Genomic DNA, 21,077 nt, shown 5'->3' with positions numbered 1-21,077 from the left:
GCAAGTCCAGAAGAAAAAGAAAGCTGGAGACGGAGAGGAGCTATTTTCAAAGACGGTCTGTTTGAGTGCAACAAGAGGCTTTGTTTACCCAAGAATATGTTTCCAGCTGTAGTCCAGTGGGCACACGGAGCAGCCCATCTGTCAAAGAGCCTCATGAACTCTCTCATCAACAAGTACGATATAGCGCCTGGAATCACCACATTGACGAACAATTTTTGCAGAACATGTGCCATCTGTGCAAAATTCAATCCGGGACGCACAGAGAAGACACCACAGAAACACTTGGCCAAACCCCTATACCCTTTTCAAAGGATACAAATTGATCATATCCAGATGCCAAAGAGTGGGCGGTTGAGTACACCCTAGTGGTATTGGACATGTTTTCCAGTTGGCCAGAGGCCTTTGCTGTAACTAACATGACTGCTAAAACAACTGCGAAGAAACTCCCCACTGAGGTTGTATGCAGATATGGGCTTCCAGAGGTGATAGAGAGTGACCAGGGCCCCGCCTTCACAGCTTCAGTAACCAAAGAAATATGGGCGGCATTAGGAGTCACTCTGGCGTTCCATACCCCCTATCACCCCCAAAGTAGTGGGAAAGTAGAAAGAATGCTAAAAGTAGCCCAAGAGACTGGCATGAGTTGGCCAGACAGTCTGTTTATTGCCCTATTTAGTGTCAGATACACACCAAGAGAGAACACTCCCTATCCCCTTATGAGATTTTGTTTAGCTCAGCCCCCAGACTTGGTTGTTATTTTCCACAACAGTTGCAATTACAATTTGATGTGTTAGCTGATTATGTTACTGTATTATTACGTGAATTAACCCGTATCCATGTCCAAGTGTTTTCTGCATTCCAGATTCTGAGTCAGATACAGGAACTCACAGCCTATTACCCGGAGATTGGGTATTAGTAAAGACATTTATGAGGAAACATTCCCTTGAGCCAAGATATGATGGTCCATTCCAAGTTCTGCTGACCACAGCCCCTTCTGACAAGGTGGCCAGGAAGAACACTTGGATACACGCCTCCCAAACCAAGAAAGTCCCGAACCCTGAGGGAAAGGCGTCATCTACACCATGACAACTATGTTGTATATCCTTTTTCTAATGAGTCTGACAGAGGCTCAACAGGTGGATATCACCGAAATAGGTGACACCACTATATTTTGGTACAATTTATCCAATACTCATGTAGCTATTTTCACCTTTTGATTTCTGTAGTATAGATCCCATGTGGTGCTATGACCATAATCTATATGATCTTGACACAACGAGCATGTTCCAGTAGTAGTGACCAGGTATACATATGTGTCATGGATGATTACTGGGGACCAAAAGATTAGAATAAGATTGGAAGGGATTTGGACTGGTGAGTATGCCCTTGTAAAGGCCATTATGCCTCTCCACATCCTAGCAGAGAATACCCCTGACCCAACGCCTGGCCGTAGGAGGAAACGAAAAGCTCATTCTGGTAGTTTTGACCCACATGTGTATATAGATGCCATTGGAGTCCCAAGGGGGGTGCCTAATTAATTTAAAGCCAGAGACCAAGTAAAGCAGGTTTTGAATCCTTGATTCCCATGATAACTGTTAATAAAAATGTAGATTAGATAAATTACATATACTACAACCAACAGAGGTTTGTGAATTACACCAGGGATGCCCTTCAAGGAATCGTTGACCAGCTAGCCCCTACATTCTACATGACATTCCAGAATAGAATGGCTCTGGACATGATTTTAGCAGAAAAAGGAGGTGTCTGTAAAATGATAGAAGGAACCGGAACATGTTGTACATATATTCCTGACAATACTGGCCCGAATGGTAAGGTTACTCTGTCTATAAAGAAATTGGAAGATCTGTCAGTTGAGTTGAAAAAGAATTCAGGGATCACAAACTTGTGGGATCAATATTTCAGTTGGATGAGTGGGTGGCAAAAGATACTTGTCCAAATAGGGGTCACTGTACTAATAATTCTGATTCTCCTGGCCCTGGTTGTATGCTGTGTTATACCATGTGTGAGGAAATTGATGAGCAAAGCTGTAGACAACAGAACACCTACCTTCCTGAACCAGGAGAAGAGGATCCCCACATGATAGATGAAGGAAAACCTTATACCCCATTACGGTCCCTCTCTGCCAACAGTAATCTCACAATTTTGTAGGGATAGCATCTGACTTCCTTATGTACAAAGTCTGTGGCAAGGGAGGTGATGAAATAGTCATCACTTGTCTAACGTACAGCATAAAAGAGTTCCAAGGTACATAAGGACAGATGAGCTAGGCTTTATAGGGACAGAGTAAAATAGTCATTTTAAGGGGGGACTGTGATGGATTTGGTAAAATGCCTATTTCATTTCAAATTGAATATATATATATATACACATTTTTTTACATATTTACTTTTATACTTTAATACTATTTCTTTCCACATATTTATAAATGTTTAGCATGAATATATATGTTGTGCGAATATTTTCTGCCTGCTGGGCTTTGTGGTACTTTAAGAAATCCTTGCTTAAGAAATATTTGCTCACAGGAACAGACCCCCTCCCATCGTGTGATTTGGAAGACAAAAGAATGTTTTTCTCTTTTTAAGATAAGACTGAAGAAGATCACACCTATACCATGACGGAGATTGTTTTCCTGTAAAGTGACCAATCAAAGACTAATATAATGCTTATGCTGTTATCACGTGATGTTCGCATCATTTTTCATATATAAACTCACGGTTTCATTTCAATAAATTAGAGAGAAGTATTCATAGACTGAACTTGTGTATCAGCGTGAGTCCCTTCCAATGTGCGCACATTTCAAAGCTAGCGTCATAAATTAGGAGAGGAACAGATAAGCAGTGGACGATTTGAGTCCGTAACTAAATCAACTTCACTTGAAGTTGCACGATTTCAAAGCCGCATGTCAGTGTCAGTGTGGCAGACATCTATGAGACTTCATGCACAGATGTATATGCAAGTCACACCTGAAATCACAAAAAATAGTGCAGGAACCTTTTCTTCAAATCGTTGCAGTGCTGCAAAGTTGGAGTCGCACCAATTTGAATTGTTCCATTGCCGACAATAAAGTGAGACTTGTCATGATATTTGAAACTGTCAAATCACATGACAAGTTGCACTGGTGTGAACCAGGGCTTAATTCTGCATTAAATTGGGGCCAAAACCCTTTACAGATGGAAGCAATTATGTAAAGAATGGGAACCCAGATTTAGCAGAGGTTTCTCCTAATGGCAGCTTCTGTTAGCTCTCTGTGTTCTGCCTCCTGTGTACACACTGATGTTATTATCCAGCACATCCTGGGAACTAATACTGTTTTCATGATTACAAAAAAAAGAACAACTCGGTTGAATTAAGATTTGAAGGCTTCCTTGTAATTTGCTGTCAAAATGTTCTGGCCCTGAAATCCTGCTGCCTTAGGCAAACTCTTCAGCCTGTTGTATTACTTGTCTCTGCTCTGCATACGAGATTTTGTTCTCCAAATGACTGTTTTTGTCTTAAAATTACAATGTCTTGTTTGCTGTTTACATGAATGTCAACCAATAGCCTGACACAAAATATAGTCCTATTTTTAAATGGTAAGCTTTCATTTTAGCAGCATTGGGGAGTGATTTCTAGGGATACATTTGTGGGAATAGGGATACAAGCAGATTTAAACCCTACCTAAATAATATTTGGTTTTCTAATGGTCTGTGTATTATAAAGAGCTGCCATAATTAAAAAAAAACATAGTTTTTAAATTTGCACCTTTTTTTTTCCTTCTGTTGCCTCTCCGTGCTGATCTTCCTGTAGCCTCTTTGTAGAGACTTTCAGTCTACATGCATGCACCCAGTGATGGCCATATGCCATTTTTTTCTAGTTCCCTTAGGCTACGTTCACACTAGCGTTGTGTGCAGGCGGCAGAGAGGCGTTTGGGAAGCCTCTGGTCGAGTCAGGAGGTGTTGAAGCCTCCTATTCTAGTCTATGGTGCTGCTCTGCAAACGCCTGGCTGGAGAGACAAGGCAAGTGTTGTCATCCGATAATAGGAAATGCCTGAACAAGGGCCTTCATGGCAGGATCACCAAGTATTATTTTATTGAAAGCTGGTGATTTAAATATAGAGAATAAATATGTTGCCTAATTATTGAAAACCTCAATATGATTTTAATTGATATACTGTACACTATACATTGCCAAAAGTATTGGGATGTCTGCCTTTACACGCCCATTAACTTGACCCTCATCAAGACCCTCTCCTCCAATCCTCACCGACTCTTCTCCACCTTCAACCCTCTACTCTCGTCACCCTCACCTCCACCCAGCACCTCACTCACTGCCCTTGAGATTGCCAATCACTTCAAAAACAAGATTGACACAATTCGCAAGGACATCGCCACAACTCACACGCCCTCTCAACCCGTCCCTTCTCACACAGCTACCCCCTCATCCCCCCTCCCCCTCGAGATAACCCGCAGGGACTTCGTCGCTGCTCAAACTCCCTCCAACCCTGTTCCCTCTCCCACGGCCCCACCACTGCTCTGACCTCCACTTCCACCCCACCCTACATTCCTCATACTGAAGCTCCCCCAACACTCCGCATCTTTGACCTTACTACCATCGAGGAAGTCTCCAAGATCCTCTCTGATGCCCGCCTCACCACCTGCCCCCTTGACCCTATCCCCTCACAACTCCTACAACCTCCCTCCCCCTCCATCCTATGCTCCCTCACCCACATCTTCAATCTCTCCCTCTCCTCCGGCTCTTTCCCCTCCCCTCTGAAACATGCACACATCACCCCCATACTTAAAAAGGCCTCCCTGGACCCCAATGACCCGAACAACCTCAGACCCATCTCCCTGCTCCCATTTACATCCAAACTCCTCGAGCGCCTAGTCTACACCCCCCTATGCTCTCACCTCAACGACAACAACCTCCTCGACCCCCTACAGTCCAGCTTCCGTCCCCTACACTCCACTGAAACTGCCTTACTCAAACTCTCCAACGACCTGCTAACCGCCAAAGCTAATGGCCACTATTCAGTGCTCCTAGTCCTTGACCTCTCTGCGGCCTTCGACACAGTCGACCACCCCCTCCACCTCAAAAAACTACACTCCCTCGGCCTCAGATTCTGCTCTCTCCTGGCTCTCATCCTACCGGTCACAACGCTCTTTCAGCGTTACCTATAATGCTACCACCTCCCCCTCACTCCCCCTCTCTGTTGGGGTCCCTCAAGGCTCTGTCCTCGGGCCCCTTCTCTTCTCCATCTACACCTCCTCCCTTGGCCAACTTATACACTCTCACGGCTTCAACTACCACCTCTATGCCGACGACACACAAATCTATCTCTCAACCCCCCCACTTCACCCCCTCAGTCTCTGCCCGAATCACACACCTACTGAGCGACATATCTGACTGGATGTCGCTCCACTTCCTTAAACTGAACCTCTCCAAAACCGAGTTTCTTGTCTTCCCCCCAGCCCGGACACCACCCCCCATTGACTTCTCCGTCACGTCCAACAACGCCACCATCAAACCTGCCCCACAGGCCAGAGTACTTGGTGTCATTCTGGACTCCAACCTATCCTTCCAGCCCCAAGTCCAATCTTTAACAAACTCGTGCAGACTCCACCTCCGCAACATCGCCGAAATATGCACATTCCTAACCCCAGAAACCACTAAACAGCTCATCCACTCCATCATATCACGACTCGACTACTGCAACTCCCTCCTCACTGGCCTGCCTCGCCGCTGGCTATCCCCACTTCAGTCGATCCTGAATACGGCAGCCAGACTCATTCACCTTTCCAACCGCTCCGTTTCTGCCAAACCCCTCTGCCAATCCCTCCACTGGCTTCCAATTGCGCAACAGATCAAATTCAAAATCCTAACACTGACATACAAAGCTGTCCACCATACTGCCCCGAACTACATCACCGACCTAATATCCAAGTACCGCCCAGCACGCACACTCCGCTCCTCACAAGACCTCCTTCTCTCTAGTTCCCTGGTCTCCTCCTCCCACGCCCACCTCCAGGACTTCTCCAGGGTGTCACCCATCCTCTGGAACTTCCTGCCCCAACCCATCAGATTATCACCTACTCTCCTCTCCTTTAGGTGCACCCTGAAAACCCACCTCTTCAGGGAAGCCTACCCCACCCCCTGCTAACTTGCCGACCTCCTCCACTCTTCCTACCACTCCATCTCCCACAGCTTTCTCCTCCTGTGCCACCATCCCCTCCCTCCTAGACTGTAAGCTCGAAAGAGCAGGGCCCTCAATTCCCTCATATTTTGCATTGTATTGGTATTGTTCTGTCCCCCTTTGTAATGTACAGCGCTGAGCGAACTATTGGCGCTTTATAAATACTGTATAATAATAATAATAATAATGAACTTAAATGAAATCCCAATGTTAGTCTGTACGGTTCAATATTGAGTTGGCCCACCGTTTGCAGCTATAACAGCTTCAACTCTTCTGGGAAGGCTGTCCACAAGGTTTAGGAGTGTGTCTATGGAAATGTTTGACCATTCTTCCAGAAGTGCATTTGTGAGGTCAGGAACTGATGTTGGACGAGAAGGCCTAGCTCGCAGTCTCTGCTCTAATTCATCCCAAAGGTGTTCTATCAGGTTGAGGTCAGGACTCTGTGCAGGTCAGTCAAGTTCCTCCACCCCAAACTCGCTCATGTATGTCTTTATGGACCTGGTTTTGTGCACTGGTGTTCAGTCATGTTGGAACAGGATGGGGCCATCCCCAAACTGTTCCCACAAACCTGGGAGCATGAAATTGCCCAAAATGTCTTGGTATGCTGAGACCTTAAGAGTTCCCTTTACTGGAACTAAGGGGCCAAGACCAACCCCTGAAAAACAACCCCACATCATAATCCCCCTTCCAACAAACTTTACACTTGGCACAATGCAATCAGGCAATTACCATTTTCCTGGCAACCACCAAACCCAGACACGTTCATTGGATTGCCTGACAGAGAACGTCTCCACTGACTAGAGTCCAGTGGTGGCGTGCTTTACACCAACGCTTTGCATTGCACTTGGAGATGTAAGGCTTGGATGCAGCTGCTCGGTCATGGAAACCCATTCCATGAAGCTCTCTATGCACTATTGCTGTGCTAAGCTAAAGGCCACACGAAGTTTGGAGGTCATTAGCTATTGACTCTGCAGACAATTACAGACAGTTGGCTACTTCTGCGCACTCTGCCCTTTAGCATGCGCTGATCCCGCTCTGTCATTTTACGTGCTGTTGTTCCCAGTTGCTTCCACTTTATTATAATACCACTAACAGTTTGAATATTTAGTAGCAAGGAAATGTCACAGATTGACTTATTGCACAGGTGGCAACCTATCACGGTACCACGCTTGAATTCACTGAGCTCCTGAGAGCGACCCATTCTTTCACAAATGTTTGTAGAAGCAGTCTGCATGCCTAGGTGCTTGATTTTATATACCTTGGGCCATGGAGGTGATTGGAACACCTGATTCCAATGATTTGGAGGGGTGTCCCAATACTTTTGGCATTATAGTGTATTATACCATTTTATAATTTATTACCACCTCAAAGAGCCCCCTTTTTTTTGTCCTTTTTTTTCATTTAGGCAGACAAGTCACATTCGTTTACAGGCAGTGTATGTACATGAACAATTTGAAGTTGTAGACCAGCACATGCTAGTGGGATCACAGTTCTCCTTTATTTAACACAGGATTAAGAAACTGAGAGTAATTTCTTCTTACATGTTTCAGCTCTGTGTGGGCCTTTTCATTTAAATGTTTTATTAGGTACTTCAGCATAGATATACATACATACAGCTCAAAAGGACAATGACAAATATCTTAATACAGCAGTCATTGAGTATTTGGACCAGCATAACTATGCTAGACAATGAGACATCTGACCAGCAAGTCTTGCAAATGGTATAGTCAAAAAGTTAACATCGGGAAGTAATTTGAAAGATCTATTCTTGGGGACTGCACCATAATAAACCATCATACAAGGGACATTCTAGTCAAACCAGGACTTTTAATTTTACAGGTATAAAAAAAGAGATACTAGCGTGGTGGTACTACACGTAGTAGTAAGTGGCAGGTGTGTCCTATTACTGATAGGCGGTGTACATGTCGCGGGTCAGTCCAGAGACTGTTAATCAAGATGGCAGACAACAGAACAGCGTGTGGTGATGAAGTTTCTTGTGAACGAAGGTGTGAAACCCGTGGATATGTACAGAAGACATCAAGCACAGTATGGTGATGAGACGCTCAGCCGCAGTAAGACATTTGAATGGTGTAAACGTTTCAGAGATGGACATACAGTACGTCTGTCAGTGGGGATCCCAGGCCTTGGTGGTTCCCAGCCCACAGCAGTCATTCCTGTGAACCCTCAGTGTGTGGACACTTGATCCTGGATAACTGACACGTAACCTGTTGTGAAATTGCAAAAGAGACAAATCCTTCTGTGGTCAGGATTTCAACACTGATGATGAAGTGGAGCAGGCTGTAATAGGATTGTTCAGGCGTACTGACAAATCTTTCTATACCAAAGCTTTCCAGGCATTAGTTAAATGCTGGGATAAGTGTAAAAAATGTAGCAGGGGAGTATGTTGAAAAAAAATGTAGATTCCATTCCTTGAAATTTGTTCTTTTATCACATAATGATTGATTTGAATGTCCCTTGTACATACCTGAACTCCGTTGCATGCAGTCAGGGTCAGTGCTTCCAGTAGGCAAACTAAGCAGCCGTCTAGGGTGCACTTCCACCTAGGGGTGCCTGGGCACAGCACAAGCATGCACTCTCTCTGTGTAGCCTATGGACCTCTTGTATGAATTCCTAATTTCTCTGCAGAATCCCCTCTCCTCATATACAGGGAATGATGGTATCTTTACGCTGCACAATTGTCTCACATCCTGTCTACACACATGACCATTTAGTACATATATACACACATGACAGTATTCCATGTAGCAGAGAAGTGTCAGATCCCCCTAGGATGGGAAGTGATGACATTAGCGCAGGATCCTGGCTGTCAGTAGTCTCTGAACAGAGGATCGGTCTGTACATCTCCAGTACACACCCTGGCACATACAAACCTCCAGCTGAAACAGGGAGCCAGCTAGTGACTGAAAGGGGTGTGTCCAGTGCTGGCTCCACCTTTTTCTACACAGCTGATGCCAATCAATAGGCGGGGGTGTGCTCTGATTTCAGGGTTAACCGTATGTGAGCCATCAGAGGTGAGCTGAGCCTAGAAGGATGGCAAGTCATGGAGGTGACAGGAGGATGAAGGGAGCGGATAATGGTCGGGCTGAGGGGAGCGAATGCTGATTGATCGCGTGGGGTGCTGCCACATCATGAATGATCCTTCAGGTGAGAGGATTGGTGGAAGAGGGGGAAGAAGAAAGGAAAGAGGAAGATGCCCGGTGTCTGGGACCAGTGAAGAAGCTGAGCTGCTGCTCCTTCCAGTGTTCCTCTCAGACTCAGTCCCTTACTGCAAGCCAGCTGGTGGCTGCTGATTACTGTGGAGTTTTGTAACTCTGTCTCTTTTTTTTTTGTTTCTCTGTGTGATTGGTTAATACAGTTAATTTATATTTGGTTAATATATATACAGTCATGGCCGAAATTGTTGGCACCCTTGATATTTCTCCAGGAAATCATGTATTTCTCACGAAACGTATTGCATTAACACATGTTTTGCTATACACATGTTTATTCCCTTTGTGTGTATTGGGACAAAACAAAAAAAGGGAGGAAAGAAAGCAAATTCGACATAATGTCACACAAACCTCCAAAAATGGGCTGGACAAAAGTATTGGCACCCTTTCACAACTGCGGATAAATAAGAATGTTACAAGCATGTGATGCTCCTGTAAACTCACCTGGGGCAAGTAACAGGTGTGGGCAATATAGAAATCACACCTGAAAGCAGATAAAAAGGAGAGACGTTCACTTAACCTTTGCATTGTGTGTCTGTCTGTGCCACACTAAGCATGGACAACAGAAAGAGGAGACGAGAACTGTCTGAGGACCTGAGAACCAAAATTGTGGCAAAATATCAACAATCTCAAGGTTACAAGTCCATCTCCAGAGAACTAGATTTGCCTTTGTCCACAGTGCGCAACATTATCAAGAAGTTTGCAACCCATGGCACTGTAGCTAATCTCCCTGGTCGTGGACGGATGAGGAAAATTGATGAAAGATTGCAACGCAGAATAGTCCGGATGGTGGATAAGCAGCCCCAAACATGTTCCAAAGACATTCAAGCTGTCCTGCAGGCTCAGGGAGCATCAGTGTCAGCGCGAACTATCCGTCGACATTTAAATGAAATGAAACGCTATGGCAGGAGACCCAGGAGGACCCCACTGCTGACACAGAGACATAAAAAAGCAAGACTACAGTTTGCCAAAATGTACTTGAGTAAGCCAAAAGCCTTCTGGGAAAACGTCTTGTGGACAGATGAGACCAAGATAGAGCTTTTCGGTAAAGCACATCATTCTACTGTTTACCGAAAACGGAATGAGGCCTACAAAGAACAAAACACAGTACCTACGGTAAAATATGGTGGAGGTTCAATGATGTTTTGGGGTTGTTTTGCTGCCTCTGGCACTGGGTGCCTTGACTGTGTGCAAGGCATCATGAAATCTGAGGATTACCAAAGGATTTTGGGTCGCACTGTAGGGCCCAGTGTCAGAAAGCTGGGTTTGCGTCCAAGATCCTGGGTCTTCCAGCAGGACAATGACCCCAAACATACGTCAAAAAGCACTCAGAAATGGATGGCAAAGAAGCGCTGGAGAGTTCTGAAGTGGCCAGCAATGAGCCCAGATCTAAATCCCATTGAACACCTGTGGAGAGATCTTAAAATTGCTGTTGGGAAAAGGTGTCCTTCCAATAAGAGAGACCTGGAGCTGTTTGCAAAGGAAGAGTGGTCCAAAATTCCGGGTGAGAGGTGTCAGAAGCTTATTGATGGTTATAGGAAGCGACTGATTTCAGTTATGTTTTCCAAAGGGTGTGCAACCAAATATTAAGTTAAGGGTGCCAATACTTTTGTCCAGCCCATTTTTGGGGTTTTGTGTGACATTATGTCATATTTGCTTTTCTGCCTCTGTTTTATATTTGTTCCAATACATACAAAGGGAATAAACATGTGTATAGCAAAACATGTGTTAATGCAATACCTTTTTTGTGTGAAATACTTGATTTTCAGGAAAAATATCAAGGGTGCCAACAATTTCGGCCATGACTGTATATTGTCTTTAATATTGGTGCTGGTGGCATTTTATGGCGCTTGCAAATTAAAAGAAATTTAGCTGTTTCATGTTTTGTTGATTTAATATTTTCTACTGTTTTTAAAAAGTTTATTTTTTTTAGTGCGGGGGTGCAAGTAGCTGGTCTTGCTTAGGGTGCAAAATAGTCTAGCACCAGCCCTGCATGCAGTCATATCAATTTTCAATAGGAATGTGGAAAACAGAAAGTAGAAACAAATACAGGTGAAACTCGAAAAATTTGAATATCGTGCAAAAGTTCATTTATTTCAGTAATGCAACTTAAAAGGTGAAACTAATATATGAGATAGACTCATTACATGCAAAGCAAGACAGTTCAAGCAGTGATTTGTCATCATTGTGATGATTATAGCTTACAGCTCATTAAAACCTCAAATCCACAATCTCAGAAAATGAGAATATTGTGAAAAGGTGCAATATTCTAGGCTCAAAGTGTCCCACTCTAATCAGCTAATTAAGCCATAACACCTGCAAAGGGTTCCTGAGCCTTTGCATGTAATGAGTCTATCTCATATATTAGTTTCACCTTTTAAGTTGCATTACTGAAATAAATGAACTTTTGCACGATATTCTAATTTTTCAAGTTTCACCTGTAGATCATGAAGCCTATCATAGTGCAGCATTTTATGAATGCATGTGTAGGCCTTAATCATAGCCAACACAAGAATGAACATTGTGTCAGCCAAGTCCATAGACTCCTAAACACAACTGTACATAAAGGTATATGCAGCAGCGCTATCAGGGAGAAATCCTGTGTGTAACCGTCATATGTCCATAGAGGCAAAAGCATTCATGGGAACAGGCTGAGCCCAAAAATACTGCACACACAAAATTGTATATGCACCCATAAAGGAATTGAATTACACATAACATCTTGTACGCAAATCTTATTTAAAAAGAAGACAAGAGAGAGAGGCGAAAAGAGAAGAAAGAAGAAGAAGGGAAAACGGAAAAAGAATGCAAGTCTAGTAGAGGACCCGGGAGGAGGGTCAGGGCACACAGGACATGGCTTCCCAACCAACACCAATTGGGGAATTCTTCCATAGAGGTTGTGAGTGAAAAAGGTTGGGGTCAGGGCCCCATTTAAGTCAATTATGTGGCAGTTAAGTCCTCATGTACACATGCACTCCCCTAGACGTTAAGCTCTCCTGGCAGCAGAAACTAGCAGCTAAACGCATGTAAACGTGGTACCGCGTTTACCCACGTTTGCCCATGTTTAGCACTTGGATGTTTATTAATTTTATTGGCCAGAGTATTTTCTATTGACAAAGATAAATGCCCAAGCGCTAAACGCGGTTAGCGTTTAGCCGGGTTTAGACACGTTTACACGCGTTTTTGCTTCGTTTAGCATTTTTTGGCTAAAGTGTTCCTCTCCTGAATGCAATTATTCTGCGTTCAGAAGAGGAATGTTTAACTGCCCCTAAACTCTGGTAAAAACCTATGTGTGCATGGACACAGGTTTTTATTGAGTTCAGGGGCTTTAGCAAAAAAAACGCCAATAAGCTCCCAAACTCATGTTTAGGAGCAGCAGTGTACATGAGGCCTTAGACTGGTCTCGGTGGGGAGGTGGAGATGTCTGGAGATAAGGTTTCCGTAAAAGGGGAGAACAAGTGTTATCTATCCAATGAAACCAATTTTTTATGGAAAGTCTCCCCCCTACTATGAAGAGTAGCAGTTAGTTTCTCCAGGTTGTAGATATCATTTACTTTTTAAAACCACATACGGTTTTCAAAGATCACCGGAAGTAGCCTTATTTCATCTGTTGCCCACTGATATTCCCAAGAAATCAGTTAAATTAATTCTTTATCTTTTGTTGGCGGCACAAATTACTATAGCTAGATATTGGAGACAGTCAACAATTCCACTAGACTTGGTCAAACAGAAACTTAATCGGATTATGATAAATGATAAATTTACTAGTATTTTAACAATAATACTTCTAAATTTGAGTATACATGGGAACCATGGATTAGGTATATCTCTATTATTTAATGGACCTATGGCTGGCCCTCTTTTCTTCCTCTTTCCTTCTTTCTTCTCTCCTTTTTTTTTCCCCCAATATATTCTTTATCCTCTTTTCAACTCTTTTTGTTTATTTTTTTCGGTCTCCTTATTTTTTTAGTTGGTTATATGAAACTGCCCATGCCTACTGACCAATGGAATATTTGATACCCTATTGGGGTTGTGTTTTATTGTTTACAACATCATTGGTTGATGTATTCTTATGTGCCTATATATTCCATGAATCTGATTGTTTGCCACAACTCACCATGTAGGTGGGCTATGTTTTCTATTTTTCTGTATACTACTTTTTTCAGATTTTCAATAAAAATATTGAAATATAAAACCACATATGGGTCGTTGGAGAGATAGTTGACTTCCACAATGACAAAATACAAGCTTGGGCTACTTTGAGTAATTGAGCTGTAAAGAGATACTTTATATTGCTTCAGTGGGGTTGCAATGATATTCAATAGATAACTGACTTTTCTTGCTCTTTTAAAAAGACACCTCAGAGAGACTCATAAATGTGAACCTAAACTTGCAGTATTTTCAGGAAACGAAATGTGCAATAACTTTTGTGTTAAATACAAAATACAGCACAAATTGATAATGTACCATGCAAACAGTAGGTTCAGCAGATTTTCAGATGTACATTTTAAAAATGTTTTTTTTTTAAATTAGCATAGGGTTCATGACAATACAAATACCACATGCTTCTGTGAACAACATGTGTCAAAGCACCACAAGATAAATTCACAAGATATAGTTACTGCATATATATTGTATAGTGTATTAATGTGTGCAATTTGTGCATCTTTTCTACGTAAGATGAACTGACCACTGGACATTGTAATATATCATTAAAATACTATGCAGCCATAAAACATAACTAAACAAAATAGCTAAAAAAGTTCTAAAGAATGTTTTTATCTCTCTCAGAATGAACACCATAGTTTTATCTAGGAACATTTAATACATGGGATCTTCTAATGTGAGGTGTTTAGCAGTCAGTTAATGGGAACACACAGTGGGAGGTAGAGCTTAACACATTATGACTGCCAAGTGATGTCTGTTCTGGTCCTATAGTGTTATTTTCCTCATTGGCTTTCCCTATTTTAAGTGACTACAGATGGAGGAAGAGGTAGTATGAAAAATGCATTTCTGCACCCTGGGCACAAAGTTACCTATATTACTATAATTCCCACTCCCCCCTCCTCCTCAAAAAAAGTTTAAATGCATGCTTTTTAACCTGTTTGTATTAGTTAATACAAGTTCACACTTTCTAGGTCTATTGCATTAAAGTTCTGTCCTGCCTCATTTGTCTAACCTAACCCATTGTCCCAATATGTGGCTCCTGTTTGGCCCACACACAAAACTCCACCCATACTGTTTGATCAATACACAGAACCTGGCCCTTGTCATCTGAGCAATGCACAAAACTAGGCCTACATTGTTTAATTTGTGCACAGAACCTGATCTATGTTATTTGATCTATACATATAACTCAGCCCAAAGCTTTTTTCAACCAGGGTGCCCAGTAACCCTGGGGTGCCATGATGTTTCTTTAGGGCAGCCTTGGCAAAATGACTAAAAATTGCCCCAAAATTTTATACAAGCCAGCGGGTGGATCAAGCCTGTATTTTAGTTACACAAAGCCACAGGTTTCCACTGTGCACCATTACAACCTTCTAGCCTTCTATTTGCTTTGGAAGAATAAATCCCCTCTAACATTGGGTGTCTTACATGTGTGGGTGTTTTGGTGTTGCTGCGTTAGATAAAACTATTAGAATAGTTTTTCTAGATTATAAAAATGAGGTGCCTTGAGATTGTCCATAATTGTAAAGGGTACCTCAAGATTGTTCATAACTTTAAAGGGTGCCTTGACTGAAAAAAGGTTGAGAAACACTGGTCTAAAGCCCGCACAGAATCCAGCTCATGTTGTCTAACCTATGCGCAGAATCTAACACATTTTGTCTGATCCAAAAACACAACCCAACTCTTGTTGTCTGACCCAGGCACAGAACCCAACCCATATTGTCTGACCCATGCACTGAAGCCAACCCATGTTGTCTGACCCATGCACTGAACCCAACCCATGTTGTCTGACCCATGCATAGAACCCAACCTATGTTGTATGACTCAGGCACAGAGCTCAACCCATGTTGTCTGACCCATGCACAGAATCTAACCCATGGTGTCTGATCCATTCATACAAGCCAACCCCTGTTGTCTGACCCAGACATAGAACCCAACCCCTGTTGTCTGACCCAGACATAAAACTCAACCCATGTTGTTTGACCCAAGCACAGAGCCCAACCCATGTTGTCTGACCCAGGCACAGAACCCAACCCATGTTTCTGGAACCGCACGCAGAGCCCAACCTATGTTGTCTGACCCATGCCCAGAGCCCAACCCATGTTGTCTGACCCATACACAGAACTTAACCCATGTTGTCTGACCCAGACACAGAATCCAATCCCTGTTTTCTGACCCAAACATAGAACCCAACCCCTGTTGTCTGATCCAGACATAGAACTCAACCCATAATTTTAAAGGGTACCTCAAGATTATTCATAACTTTAAAGGGTGCCTTGACTGAAAAAAGGTTGAGAAACACTGGTCTAAAGCCCGCACAGAATCCAGCTCATGTTGTCCGAACCATGTGCAAAACTCAGCCCATGTTGTCTAACCTATGCGCAGAATCTAACACATTTTGTCTGATCCAAGAACACAACCCAACTTTTGTTGTCTGACCCAGGCACAGAACCCAACCCATGTTGTCTGACCCATGCACTGAAGACAACCCATGTTGTCTGACCCAGGCACTGAACCCAACCCATGTTGTCTGACCCATGCATAGAACCCAACCTATGTTGTATGACTCAGGCACAGAGATCAACCCATGTTGTCTGACCCATGCACAGAATCTAACCCATGTTGACTGATCCAGGCACACAAGCCAACCCCTGTTGTTTGACCCAGACACAGAACCCAACCCCTATTGTCTGACCCAAACATAGAGCTCAACCCATGTTGTTTGACCCAAGCACAGAGCCCAACCCATGTTGTCTGACCCAGGCACAGAACCCAACCCATGTTTCCAGAACCACACGCAGAGCCCAACATATGTTGTCTGACCCATGTCCAGAGCCCAACCCATGTTGTCTGACCCATACACAGAACCTAACCCATGTTGTCTGACCCAGACACAGAATCCAATCCTTGTTGTCTGACCCAGACATAGAACCCAACCGCTGTTATCTGATCCAGACATAGAACTCAACCCATGTAGTCCGGCCCATACACAAAACCTAACCCATGTTGTCTGACCCAGACACAGAATCCAACCCCTGTTGTCTGACCCAGACATAGAACTCAACCCATGTTGTCTGACCCAGACATAGAACTCAACCCATGTTGTCTGACCCATGCACAAAACCCAACCCATGTTGTCTGACCCAGGCACAGATCCCAACCCATGTTGTCTGACCCACACGCAAAATCTAACCCATGTTGTCTGATCCAGGCACACAGGCCAACCCTTGTTGTCTGATCCAAGCACACAACCCAACCCTTGTTGTCTGACCCAGGCACAGAACCCAGCCCATGTTGTCTGACCTAAGCACAGAACCCAATCCATGTTGCCTGAAATGCGTGCAGAGCCCAACCAATGTTGTCTGAACCATGCGTAGAGCCCAACCCATGTTGTCTGACACATGCACAGAACCTAACCCATGTTGTCCGATACAGGCATAGAACCCAAACCCTGTTGTCTGACCCAGACATAGAACTCAACCTATGCTGTCTGACCCATGCATGAAACCCAACCCATGTTGCCTGACCCATGCACAGAACCAAACCCATGTTGTCTGACCCACTTGTAGAATCTAACCCATATTGTCTGATCTAGGCACACAAGCCAACCCCTGTTGTCTGATACAGGCACACAACCTAACCCTTGTTGTCTGACCCAGACACAGAACCCAACCCATGTTGTCTGACCTAATCACAGAACCCAACCCATGTTTCCGGAACAGCAAGCAGAGCCCAACCCATGTTGTCTGACCCATACACAGAACCTAACCCATGTTGTCTGACCTAGACACAGAATCCATCCCCTGTTGTCTGACCCAGACATAGAACCCAACCCCTGTTGTCTGACCCAGGGGCAAACTGACCATTTGGAAACTCGGGCACTGCCCGAGGGCCCGGGGTCAGTAGGCGGCCCCATGAGATGCCCCTGGTACCTTTTTCATAGGCTTTTTTGAGTTTGGGCAAGGACACAGGGGCCCTATGATCCCCTATTGCCCGGGGCCCCATGAGTTGTCAGTCCGCCCCTGGTCTGACCCAGACATAGAACTCAACCCATGTTGTCTAACCCATGCACAGAGTCCAGCCCATGTTATTTCACCCATGTATGTGAAGCTTGGGAATGAGGGGGACACTTGTGTTTGGTGCCAAAACTCACATGCCATGAGCCATATAGTCTATTTGTCCAAGATGTAACCATTTCAAACCACCAGTATTAAAACATAAAACCACTTTATGTATCATAAGGGTTTTGCTCCCCAATGCAATCAGATTTAACCTGTAATTTGTGTACAGCATGTTAGAAAATAAAGGAGGAAACTAATTTGTTGCCATGGTAACACAGACTTTCCCTTCATGCCTACTAAGATAAACTGCAATGCACACTAATTGTTCATTTCTAGCCCCACCAACTGTTTGTGCTTATGTATTTTAAAAGTTACATAGTGATAAAATATTTACAAGTGACAGGTCAAACAAGTTGTGTATTTGTGTATTGCAGGTCCTGACTTTTCATACTCTTTACGGTATATTATACGTTCTTTGCTTATTTCTCCTTTTTTCTTTCTTTACATATATATTTTTGTGCAAAACAATCTTCTCGTGCTAATTTTTTAAAAAAATATTTTCGCATAATTCTTTTTTTTCTTTTTGTGTGCCAGTTTTTCATGTGTGAGTTTGATATCTATACTGAGTAATTTTCAGCTAAAGAGAAAGCTGTTTTTAACATGAAAATGAGCATCTCAATTTTCTTATCATGACAGCATACTAATGGGTCAGACCCCATCTTCACAGCCTATTGTTTTATTTTTTTCTAGACAGCTCATAAGCCAGCCATGGATTAAAGTTTGGCTGGTTCAGCAGGGAGTGGCCGAATTTCAATCCATGATCCATGTATGGGCAGGCTGATTGTACCCAAGTTGATCGATCGTTTGACTTGGGGACAATCAGTCTGTCAGAATTTCAATCCATGTATGGGCAGGCTGATTGTACCCAAGTTGATCCATCAATTGACTTGAGGACAATCAGCCTGTCACATTTTTATTCATGCAGTTAGTCACTAGCAGGATTGATTGAATACAATACCTCTTGCGAGAGACATTCCCCCATCAACACTGACCGTGTAGATGGAGGAATCGAGCAATATTTTTTCCTTCCACCCATGGTAGGAGGAAACAAATTCGAATCATCTATGGCTTGCCTTAGTTTCTTTTCTGTTGGTCTTGATGTTTCACATGGATAAAGACTTAGGCAGCCCATACATTTATCATATATTTTCATTCAACCTGCAGGTAGAACAAAAAAATGATCTGATTCCCCCTCTACACATTGGAGGTGGATGGGGGAATCGCTCCCACTATGCTATTTTATTTTGAAGTCAAGAAGCGAAGGACTTCGCTACAATCAGGGTGCCCATACATGGTTCAGAATTGAGCAATTCCCTGTATAACAGGCTGAATTTCAATCCATGTATATCCAGATTTAGTTTTGGCCTGTAGATCTGGCTGATCTAAACTTCATATGTATGAGTAGGGGTCGCAGAAGTAAGCCATGGACAGATTTATGAGTCATGAACAACCTTTTTTTTTAATTGGCTCATGCTGGTTCTTTTTCCCCATGGATGTTTGCCTTTCTCCTTTTTCCTTATCTATTCTTACTCCTACTTCTTCTACTGTATGTGGACTAATGGCTACCCTTGGCTTTTTTTCTTGAGCTCTTTTCCATCATGGCCCCAGCTTGCGTGCTGGCATCTGACATCACTTCTGGTCTCATGGTTTCCTTACTGTCCACCTTGGATCTATACACTGAACACTAATATCTGCTGCTTCTTCTCAGTCATTCCCTGCTTATGTCTTCTATTTGCCCCTTGGTTTTAATACTGTTTTGCTCTTCTTATTTATATATATTGTTTAGGAAGCTTTCTAAAGGTTCCTGGTCTTCCAGTATCTTATTGAGGGACTGCAAGTTTCTTTTATTGTGAGGAAAAGAGAAACCTGTAGTCATTATCCCTTCATGAGATTGCTATAATTTAGTTTTAAACAAAATGTGGTTCTATGATTTTCTAAATTGTCCAAAATGTATGCTTCGGGGTGTCCACGCCAATGGTCATTGAACAGGTCCAACTTCTGCAGTTGAGAAGCTCCAAGCTTTGATCTCACAGCCATTAGCTCCAAAGATTTACACTCTCCTTTCCTCAACACAGGTGCTCTATTTCCGGGGGGTAAAAAAGCATTCTGTTTGACTTTCAGCTGAATACATAATCAGGTAATAATACAGATCTGCCAAATTATGGATTTCATTGCCTGGAGTTCAGCCTTAAGTCTCACCCTTCAGAAGCACGGCCATGTTGCCAAGCCCACATTTTGCCATGGCATGTTCCACATGCTTTTTCTCACATTTAATCACAAATGAAAACAAAGGTCTTTTTCCCGTGCATAAAAACTGCGTATATACTTGAATTTCTCACTAAGCTCTAGAAGCTGGACAAATGTGTATGGATAACAGTGCTCGTGATTGTTGGAAATAAAAACAATATTATAACTAGCTGCTATCAATCCATACATGCATTACTTTGACACTTTAATAAAGCAGGTTTACCATGTTTCATAATATACCAGACTTTTCTACAGATTAGTAATGTTGAATCTGATATTTCCTATGAAGGAGAATAATTTAACACTTTATTGCACAAGGTGTGTGTAATTATTTCTATTGTCTTGTATAAGAGGTGCACTGGCAAGAGCCAGCTATATGAGGAAAGAATGCAGTTTGCTTCTGAAATCAAGATCTAGCCAAAGCCACCCTTAGGCTAGGTTCACACCTATGCAGTTTGCGTTTGATCCATTTCTGCATTGCGTTTTTGCACATGTGTTTTTGCCACGCTTTTGCTGCGTTTTGCAGTTTTTTTAAAAAAATGTCTTATTCTTAGGCAGCTTTAAAACACAAAATGCAGCAAAAATGCACCAAAAACAGGGAAAAAATGCACTACATGCATTTCTGCAGCATTTCCATTGAAGTCTATAGAACCAAAAATGCAACTTTTTGCATTCGAAAAAGTCCCTAACCCTTTCCAAAAAACACACCAGGTGCAAACGTGGAGATGTGAAGATGTCCCATAGGAAATCATGTTAAATGGACTGTTTGTGCATTTATGCAAAATGCTGCGGAAAACGCTTAGGTGTGAACTTAGAGTAACAGGCATTTCTCAAACTCTAGGGAAGCCTGAACACTTGACTCTATGGAGAGACTCTGTGTGATGGCAGTAGTAGCTGCTCTTGGGAATCTGAATCATTTCTCTGTTATAAAGGGGACTTGATTGTTGTTAGTCCAGACAGACTAGGGTTAATGTGTATATGATGTATTTTATTTCTATAAATACGTTATTTGATTCTGGAAATGCTGTTTATATTTCTCTGATTCTGAAAGCACATTGGCTGCCCAGTTTAAAACTTGACCTACGGGGGTTGATTTAATAAAACTGGAGAGTGCAAAGCAGG

This window comes from Staurois parvus, unplaced genomic scaffold (assembly GCF_062004578.1).
Source record: "Staurois parvus isolate SC_StPar_1 unplaced genomic scaffold, SC_StPar_1.0 ptg000025l, whole genome shotgun sequence".
Taxonomy (NCBI): Eukaryota; Metazoa; Chordata; class Amphibia; order Anura; family Ranidae; genus Staurois; species Staurois parvus.
Note: the sequence above shows the minus strand (reverse complement) of the source record.